The sequence below is a fragment of the Chrysochloris asiatica genome, unplaced genomic scaffold, assembly GCF_000296735.1.
Source record: "Chrysochloris asiatica unplaced genomic scaffold, ChrAsi1.0 scaffold00328, whole genome shotgun sequence".
Classification (NCBI taxonomy): Eukaryota; Metazoa; Chordata; class Mammalia; order Afrosoricida; family Chrysochloridae; genus Chrysochloris; species Chrysochloris asiatica.
Genome location: NW_006408846.1, coordinates 693,640 through 703,888, shown reverse-complemented (window position 1 = coordinate 703,888; position 10,249 = coordinate 693,640). Strand labels below are relative to the sequence as shown.

The 10,249-nt window shown below is 39.7% G+C and overlaps 1 pseudogene; it reads right to left on the bottom strand.

The window, feature by feature from the left end:
* Window positions 1-6,818: 6,818 nt before the first annotated feature.
* LOC102813397 lies at window positions 6,819-7,506 on the bottom strand (annotated as a pseudogene).
* Between the last annotated feature and the right edge of the window lie 2,743 nt (window positions 7,507-10,249).

The following is a 10,249-nucleotide window of genomic DNA, read 5'->3' as shown; positions in this document are numbered from 1 at the left end:
TCCTGGTGTGGTGCTGTAGGATAAGCACTGGGCAGTTAATCACTACATTGGTAGCTCAAACCCACCAGTAGCTCCTCAAAAGCCCTATACAGAGTTGCTATGAGTTAGAATGACTCAATGGCACTTAACAACAATACTAGCAAAAACAGAGTTACGTGGTTGGGAACCACATCACTGTGAGGAAGGGGCTAGCTTTGCTGCTTCGGTGTACCAATTTGGTGCCTGTATTCAAGTAGGCCCAACTCCAGACCTGTTGAAGCTGCAGAGTCACAAGATCAGCAGTTAGCTAGTTACCCTGCCTCAGTTGCCCTGTGGTCCTCACAGACACTTAAACCAGCTTCATCACGGGCCTACATGAACTACTGGATTGAGAGTCCTGAGCGTAAACAGCACCTAGGCCTATAGGAACTCCATCAAGGGCTAGGAACTCTGCTGTCAAATCTCTCACACACTCACCTCAAAAGCTCCTTGGCTTGTAGGAGCTTCTCAAATTTTTCTCCTCCATGGGTTCAAAAGTTGTACTGTTTTTTTGTTTGTATTTCTGGTTTTTCCCCTTTTGTTGTCTTATTGCTTTCATTTGTCTATTCTTTCTCTTCCTTTTTTTCCTTCCATCCCTTTGAATTTGATCCTTTCTATTAATACTATTGTTTTTCCTTCTTTTCTTCTCAGCACTGGACTGTGAACCACAAGGTCAGCAGTTCAAACCCACCAGCTGCTCTTTGGAAACCCTAAACATGGTTGCTATGAGTTGGAACAGACTAAACAGCACTTAACAACAACAATAGGTACTAATGAAGTCCTGGTGTGATGCTTAAGGTCGGTTTGAACTGCCAAGTCAGCAGTTAAAACCCACCAATTGTTGTTGTTGTTGTTGTTAAGTGCCTTCGAGTCGGAGCCGACCCATAGCGACCCTGTACAGGGTTTCCGAGGGTGTAAATCCACCAATAGCTCCTCAGAAACCATATACAGCATCGTTATGAGTCGGAATGACTCGACAGCACTTAATAACAACAGTCTCTGCTTTTGTTTTTCCTTCTTTTCTTCTGTTTCTCACTTGCCCTCCTCTTTTTTGCCTTTTGATCTTTCTTTACTTCTCTCTGCACTCTCTTTCTCTGTTCATCTTCTCTTTCCCTTATTTTCCTAGGTTGTTGTTTTTTCTTCCTTTTATTTTCTATCTTATTTTTCTCCTACATTTTCCTGTCCCTTTTTTATCTTTATAGTTATTATATTCTATTTTTCTGGTTGCTACCTGTTTTTTACTTCTTTTTTATGTTTATTATTTTCTATTTTAACTCTTGGCACCTTGATTGTTTATTCTGGTTTTTTTTGTGTGTGTGTGTCTGGGTAAGGGAGGGTTCTCTTTCACACTGAGAGACAGCAACAGTGCCCATACAGCAGCCACAACTGTAGCCTATGCTCCTCCATCCACTGGACAATAGGCAATACCAGCTCCTGTGCCACTTGGTCAATGATAGACAGCATCCATCAAAAGCCAAACCAACCTTAAACTGAGGTTTATGTCTAACAAAGGGACAATGGTGCACAGGTTTCCATTTTCTAATTGCACTCACAGTAGACAGTTGGTGAGAGCCTAAGAATGCATTAACATACAATCATCAATTAAATACAAATATAACAACATTACAATGCCCCAGAGATAACAGACAAATAGCTCACATGAAGATACAAGAGAGAATTGCTCAAACAAATGACCAAGAAACAGCCTGAAAATGTTTCTACGGGAAAAAAAAAGGCAATATTGAAAAACAATTCAAAGGCTTGACAGAAATATCAAGAAAAGCAGGGAGAAGACAGAAAAAACTTTACAGGAATACAGGAAAACACTGCAAGAACAGACAAAATAAATACAAATTTTGAAACAATACAAAAACTATACTAGAAATCTAGAAGATTAAGATTTCAGAAATGGACAAGACATTGAAAGAACAAAGAAGTAGATTTGAACCAATAGAAGCCCAAATTCGTGATCTTGAAAATAAATCTTTAAATACTACTATGCTAGAAGAACAATCAGAAAAAAGAATGAAAAAATCTTTTATGACACTATGAGGAGAAACAATTTATGGATTATCAGAATTCCAGAACAGTAAGAGACAATAGGAGTCCTGTATGGTGTTACGGGTTAATGCGTCAGACAGCAAAGCTGTTTGAACTGCAAGGTCGGCAGTTCAAGTTCACCAGCTGCTCCTCAGAAATCCTATACAGGGTTACTATGGGTGAGAATTGACTCAAAGGCACTTAACAACAACAACAATAAGAGACAATAAAAAATACAGAGAGAATAGTAAGTAATTTTTTGGGAGGAAACTTACCTAATATCATAAAAGACAACAAGGTAAGCAAACAAGAAGCTGAATTAATCCCAAATAGTCTAGATCCTAAAAGAAAATCACCAAGACATATAATAAGCAAACTTTCCAGAACCAAAGACAATAATGAGCTGGACTGCAAGGTCAGTTTGAACCACAAGAATACTGAAAACAGTTTAGGAAAAACACAAAGCTACCTACAAAAGACATCCACTAAGACTAAGCTCTGATTTTTCAGCAGAAACCATGCAGGCAAGAAAAGCTGCCTAATAAAAAACTCAGAAAGTAACCAAAAATCATATCCTTAGCAAAGCTGTCCCTCAAATATAATGATGAAATTAGGACATTTCCTGATTAACAGAAGTAAAAGGAATTTAACTGTAAATTTACAAAAAGTGTTTAATGGTGTTCTTTGGACTGAGAACCATTAACAGCAGACAAAAACCTGAGATTATCACACATGACAGCACAACAATCCAGAGATTTAAGAAAAAACAAACACCACCCAGAAATCAATCCAGAGATTTAAGTAAAAATAGAGAACCAGAGATAACAATTTATAATTAAGTCAACTACAAGGCAAAAAGGAGTAGTGTAAATATAGAACTTCCCAAAGGCAAGGAAGTAAAGTAAATTTCAAGATAAATTAGACTGTTTTTAACAGAGAAAAAAATAATAAATGACAAGGTAACCTGAAAGAAAATGAATGCACACAAAAATTTAAAAAGAGGAAAATCAGAAATATGTAGTAAACATTACACAACAGAAATGAAAATGAAAACAAAACTCACAAACAAAATGAACTCAGTGCAGAATATTTGTGGAACAAAGAAACCAACAGGAGCACAAAAAAATACACAGCAAAATTACAGCAAACAATTCATACCTATAGATAATTATACTGAATGTAATTGTATTATGAGACAGAGCAGAATGTATAAGAAAACAGGATCCTTAAATATGCTGTCTACAAGAGGCACATCAAAAAGATGGAGACAGCCTAAATGCCCATCAATAGGAAACCGGTTAAACTAACTTCGTTATATCCACACAATGAAAAATACTAAATAACATTGATAAACCACCATGAGTCTGTGAAATACCTCACAACATGGATGAACCTGGAGGACATTAGTTCATCACAAAAAGAAGTTGAAAAGCTCTGCTGAAAGTCTAGTCTGGCTGAAGCAGCTGTGCACAGGGGCAGCCTTAGAAACATAAAGTCATTAGCTTCACAGTCACCACCATTTCCAGTGGGTGGAGCCAGCTGTTTCTGAGCCTTAACATTGCTCCTTGACCTGCCCCTAGAGGCAGATCCATAGTAACTAACTCTGGGATTGAGGTGTCTGGCAAAATCTTCCATCGCCTGCCTGAAACCAAAGGAAGGGTAAATAAGGAGAGTGGTAAAAGAGAAATGTCAGAGAAGAGGATCCTGTGTAAGGGCCAGTGAACATGACTCAGAAACAAATGTAGATCGATTTGCAGAGTGCTGGGATTCTGCAGAAGTGATTGACAGGAAAGTCAACAAGGTTTTGTTAAAGTTGTGGAATAAATTGAAGCCTGAGCAACAATTCACATCAACCAGTGGCAGAGTGGACCCCCACCACATTACCTGAAGTCATGTTTGCAGGACAGGTTACCTTGCCTGTACTAAAGATCAGGGGCTAGTCAAAGTTGCATGTCTGGGTCCTTGCAAGTGACCAGAGGTCACATATTGAGTTAATGATTTATTAGAATCAAAAGTCATGGACTTTGGTAGACACTGGAACCAAGTGCAATGTGACAAACCAGAAAAACACCATGAATACATCCCATGAGTGGTGAGTTTCTGGGGATGGGTATGACAATTCCATTATTAGAGTAAAACATACAGCCTTGGTCCTGGGAATAGGCAACCACACTCTGAACTAATACCAGGTACATGTAGCCCCTCTCCCCAAGAACATACTTGGGATGGATGCATTACTTGAGAAGCAGTTGAATACCACTATGGGTGAGTTCTGACTGAGAATATGGGAAGTGAATATAGTTCTGTGGTGATGGTGGGAACTAGTTTGCCTGCCACTTCCCTTTCAGATGATAAATGTGCAACAATACTGTGTGCCAGGAGGGAGCGGGTGTCATTCAAACACCTTCTTCCTACAGAAACTGTAAAATGTGCAGATTGTATGGGGAGCAGGTAGCCAACCTGAGTGAGCCTGAGAAGGCTAAAGAGAAGGAATAAGTTAACAATAAGATACCGAAAACAAGGGCAAGGTGAGAAAAATAACCGTGTAAGAAGTCAACTTGAGAACTCCCAAAAGTCACTTGAGAACTCCTTGGTAGTAATCTGAGAAGTTAGTAGTTTCCTAGGAACTATGGAAAGATATTTGGACTCATATTGACCAGCAGAAGCAACTCAGATGTAACACATATTCACACCTTGAACAGTTAGACGAAGAAGTTGGACATATCAATGAGACAGGGTAAAGAGCTACTAATTGCATCTGGTTTAAGAGGAAATGACTAACTCATGTTGTTCTGGCATCATTTTGGTACGAGTGGTGGTGGTGGTGGTTATGTACCGTGGAGTCAGTTCCGACTCACAGAGACCCTGTACAGGGTTTCCGAGGCTGTAAATCTTTATGGGAGCAGAAAGCCTCATCTTTCTCCTGCAGAACAGCTGGTAGTTTTGAACTGCTAATCTTATAGTTCACAACCCGATTCATAACCACTACGCTGGAAGCCATGCACATCTCTGCCCTCTTGGCAATATGACAACAAAGTTCACACCTATTTGGAACCTCAGTGGAGACACAGCCCCAAGTTGGAGAAGTATCCTGGTGACTGACATGGAGTTGATGGGCTTCCCATGGAAAGGTAGGTAGCCTTCACGACAACCAATAATCTGATAATAATGATCTGATGCAACACTGTTCCTACAAAGAATCACTATCATGGCCAGGATGTTATCACCCTAAGGGGAGCAGAGGTCACATGGGTTGTACGGGCAACGATGATCTCTGTTTTGGTACAGAGTGTTCTGAGACCATAAGACTGCCAAATCTGGTACAACAAACTCAGCTCTAAGTAGGTACCTGTCTCACAGACTTCATCAAGCCTTCATGACTTAACACTAGTGAATGGAGAAGATTTAGTAATTGTAGTCCCCACTAAACATTTGTTTGCTTCCACTTAGCCTTGGAATGCTATTTCTTTGTTAGCCTTTTCTGATTTACCTAAACAATTTTGTCAAGTGAACACTCACCACTGTCTGAGACTTAACAGAAGTCACTGTTGGATCTGAGAGAGATGCTAAAATTCAGCAGTAACTGCATACACTGGGATGTGGAGCTATTCTCCTTTGCACATTGGAGACTACCCAGTGCAGTCTAGCAAAGTCCACCTAGGGTGAGATACTAGCAGTCATCAAGCCTCTCATTAAGCATGCTTTTATGAAACCCCTACCCAGCATCCAAACCCAACCCAACCCACTTCCATACAGTCAATTCTGACTCACAACAGCCTTATATAGAGTTTCTGAGACTATAAATCTTTGCGGGAGCAGAAATATTTATCTTCCTGCCATAGAATCACTGGTGGCTTTGAACTATCTAACTTACAGTTAGCAGTTGACTGCTTATCCTATAATATCACCTGGACTCCTCCCAATACGGCATGTTGTTTTTGTTGTTGTTAGGTGCCTTTGAATTGGTGCCAACTCATAGCAACCGTATACACAGCAAAATGAAACACTGTCTAGTTTTCCCAGGCATATGAAGTGGATCTTTAAATTATAACCCAATATACTCTGAGAACTTTTTCTCTGAAACTGAACTTCTAAAGATCATCGTTCATCATAACATTTCCAATCGTTCAGTACTTTTCATTCCTAGTGCATTTTACACTATAGAGGACTAATGCTTCTTTGAATTTCTTTTATTTATGTATTTATTTATTTTGCTTTTTCCTGTATATAAAAAGGGAACCCAATTATCAAGGATAGAGATGAGGGTAAGACAGGACACAACGCTTGGTGTATGGAAATAGGGGACAGGAGAAGAAAATGCCTCAAAAAGAGGGGTGGGAGAGGGAGATCTTTAAGGCAGTAAAATATTCTCTGTAAAACGTTGGGGAGGGGTATTCAAGGCCTTGGAGATGAAGGCAGAGGCTAAGGTAGAGATTGCCTGATTAGTGGTCAGGGGGTTTCTCCACTTAAGTGTCCAAAGGAAAGGAAAGGACAGCTTCTCTTCCTCCTCCTGGTCTTGTTTCAGCTACTCCACTGCTCACTCCTGATTTCCATCTCCTTTTTGTAGATAAGAGTGCGGCAGGCCCGGAAGGCAGAGATTCGCTTGTGTGGGTTAAAAGTCAGCATTTCCAGGAGCAGCTATGCTCCAGAATCCTCCAGCTCAGGCACCACGGACTGCACTGGGCGGGGCCCTCTGGGGGAAAAGGCTCCTCGTGGTAGGGACACATCTCAGGGCCAGTCATCCTCTGGGGGCAGCCCGATCAGGTCAAAAATTTTGCCTAACTGGTCAGCTTCAAAGTTTCCACAGAAGAGTGGCTTTCAAGGAAACATCTCTGCAAAAATGCAACCAATGCTCCACATGTCCACAGGGGTTGCATATGTAGATTGCTGAAGAACTTCAGGAGCTCAGTACCAGAGTGTAACAACCAGAGGTGTAAGTGCCATCTGGTAGCTGTAGATTCTGGTCAGGCCAAAGTCAGCCAGCTTGACTGCCCTACCACTTGTCACCAGCATGTTCTCTGGCTTTAGGTCCCGGTGAACGATGCAATTGGCATGCAGGAAATCAAGGCCTCTTAGAAACTGGCACATTAAATCCTTGATAGTCTCCACTGGCAAACCTGGTAGGGGAGCTTTGTCTAGATAGGTCCGTAGGTCTTGGTCCACATGTTCAAATACCAGGGTCACTTTGATTTCCCGGTCAGTTCGGGCTGTGGCACAGACGTCCATCAGTCGGACAACATTGGGATGCTCAAAAGCCTCCAGCCGCCTCAGTAAGGCCACCTCACGAACTGTGCTGATAGGAAGGCCCCCTCCAGTGCCTTCTCCATTGGGGACTCTCACACTCTTGAGGGCTACACAGCGGCCACTGTGGGGATCGCGAGCCTTGTACACCGTCCCATAGGCACCTACGCCAATTTCAGCCACTGGCTCATATCGAGGAGTGGCCATTCTTAGATCAGGGAAGACCCTCACCCCAGACCAGGAGCTAATGAGGCGGCCCGTTATCGAAGTCCTGGAGCCAGGTCCTGAGGCGCCATACACACGAGCTCGGTCCCAAGCAGCTGGACACAACCAGCCTGACCAGAGACACTGGACGCAAGCTAGAGCCGAATTTCTTTTATGTTTGACCTCTCTTTAGGTGGTCCTGTTGCTTCTTTGATGGTTTAGCCCTCTCTTCTAAACCTCTCTGTCTGTTTTTGAGTCTTATTATCTTTCTCATTACACTATCTTTGTTTAACAATTTATTTTGGTCTTTCTTCCCTTGAAACATATTCTTTATTGGATCTCATTGACGCCCATTCATGAAGTCCTTGTTTTTATGTCCTCAGTCCTCTCTTCTCACCTCCACAGCATAGCTTTTTATAGATCCAACTGGAAATTTTGCACTAAAGAAGTCAAATGAGCATTCAACTATATGAAGAAAAATAAAATATACCAATTTTAATTGTTCAGTGCAGAAATATGGGAAACATTCTGTCTCCTGCCTCTATTTTACCCTGATTGTGTCACAGTCAAATATTGAGTATTTATCCTATTTGTATTTATCACATTCTCCACACTAATTTACTCCATGTTCTTTCACTGGTAATAAGTCATTGCCTTAATCAACTCTATCCTAACTTTCATTTATTAGTTTAATCTTTCTATTAAAATGTCAGAACATGACAAAGATGCAATTAATGTCTTTAATTGTATATAGCTGAATTTCTTAGCATGTTTTATAAGATCTTTAAAGATATATCATGATATAAATATATATGTGACTTATGCGCCAAACATTAAATTATGCAAACTTATACAATCTTTACATGATACTTTTGTAATGACTTTATGTCATTTACATAGCACACCATTGACTGAGACAGCACACACTCTATTCCTGTTTTTCAGTTGTACCTTACTTTCCATTCTAAATTTCAATCTCATATAAAATGATTTGTGATATCTTACATTTCTTTGCCTGCCCTCCCAGAACATCCTGTGCATATTTGGTGCACTGATTTTCAAGTTTTGCCATAACACAAATACCATAAGTAAGTGACTTAAAAAATATATAAATTTATTTTCTCACAGTTCTAAAGGCTAAAACTCTAAATCAGTGTTTCAGCAATATTAATACCTTCATTGTTGATAGTCCCAAGTGTTTCTTGGTTCTGATTCTCACATAATATCTGTCTTCCCTACTGTGTGCACCAATGTGTCTAATTTTCTCTTCTAATAACTCAGAAGTGAATTGGTTAAAGACACATTCCACACTGGTTTGGTCTCATTCAAATAAAGCATTCTACTTTCAAACAAGGTTGTATCTATAGGTATAGAGGTTAAGATTCCAACACATATTTGGGTACACAATTTAATCCATAACATTTCATATATAAATATCTCAGTTATAGTACAAAGAAACACTTCTCCGATGTTAATATACACCAAATTGTTATATAACATAAGTTCCTATAAATGTATGTTACCAAAATTCACGAAGATATTTCTTAAATCCAAACCTTTGCCTATGTTGCTCCTTATAATGCTAGTATTTTATCTTATATTTGTCTGATTAATTCCTAATTATCCTTCCACATCTAGTACAGATGTCATGGGCTTCAAGACTTAATGTCAGTGGAACATACTAATATCATGTAGCAGTTCAAAAACAATTTCAAAATATTAATTGGTCATATTTGAAAAAATGCATAGTACAGGTCTTTTACAGCAGTAGCAGCAGTAAAACAAAACTTTACTATATTTCGTAAACTCATTTATAGACAAAAACATTATTTGAATATCTTTAATTTTACCTCAACCACCTGGTTGAAACAAGCACATGAAAGCAATTTTATTACTTGTCTTTTTAAAAAATTTATTTGGCATAAGACATATAAGGCATTTATTCTCATAATTAGCTTCCACTTAAAACCAAACAGCCACCACTCGTCTGTCAGTTTGTTGTACTGTGGTGGCTTGTGAGTTGCTGTGATTCTGAAAGCTATGCCACTGGTATTTTAAATACCAGCAGGGTCACCCATGGTGGACAGGTTTCAGATGACCTTCCAGACAAAGACAGACTAGGAAGAAAGAGTGACGAACTACTTCTGAATCTTTAGTCACTGAAAACCTTATAAATAGCAGAGAAACACTGTCAGATATAGTGCCCGAAAATGAGCCCCTCAGGTTGGAAGGCACTCAAAATGAAACTGGGGAAGAGCTGCCTCCTCATAGTAGAGTTGACCATGATAACACTAATGGAGTAAAGCTCGTGGGAGAAAAGCCCACGGGACCTTCATTTGCTGATGGTACACAACTCAAAATGAAGAGAAACAGCTGTAAACATCCACTGAAAATCAGAACATGGAATGCATGACGTATCAATCTGGGAAAATTGTAAGTTGTCAAAAATGAAATGGAACACATAAACATCGATATCTTAGGCATTTGTGGGCTGAAATGGACTGGTATTGGCTATTTTGAATCTGACAACCATATGGTTTACTCTGTTGAGAATGACAAACTGAAGAGGAATGGTGTTGTATTCATCATCAAAAAGATCATATCCAAATCAGACATGAGGTACAATGCTGTCTGTGATAGGATAATATCCAAGCACCTACAGGAAAGCCCAGTTAATGCCACTATTATTCAAATTTATGCACCAACCACTAAAGCCAATGAGGATAAAATAGAAGAATTCTACCAA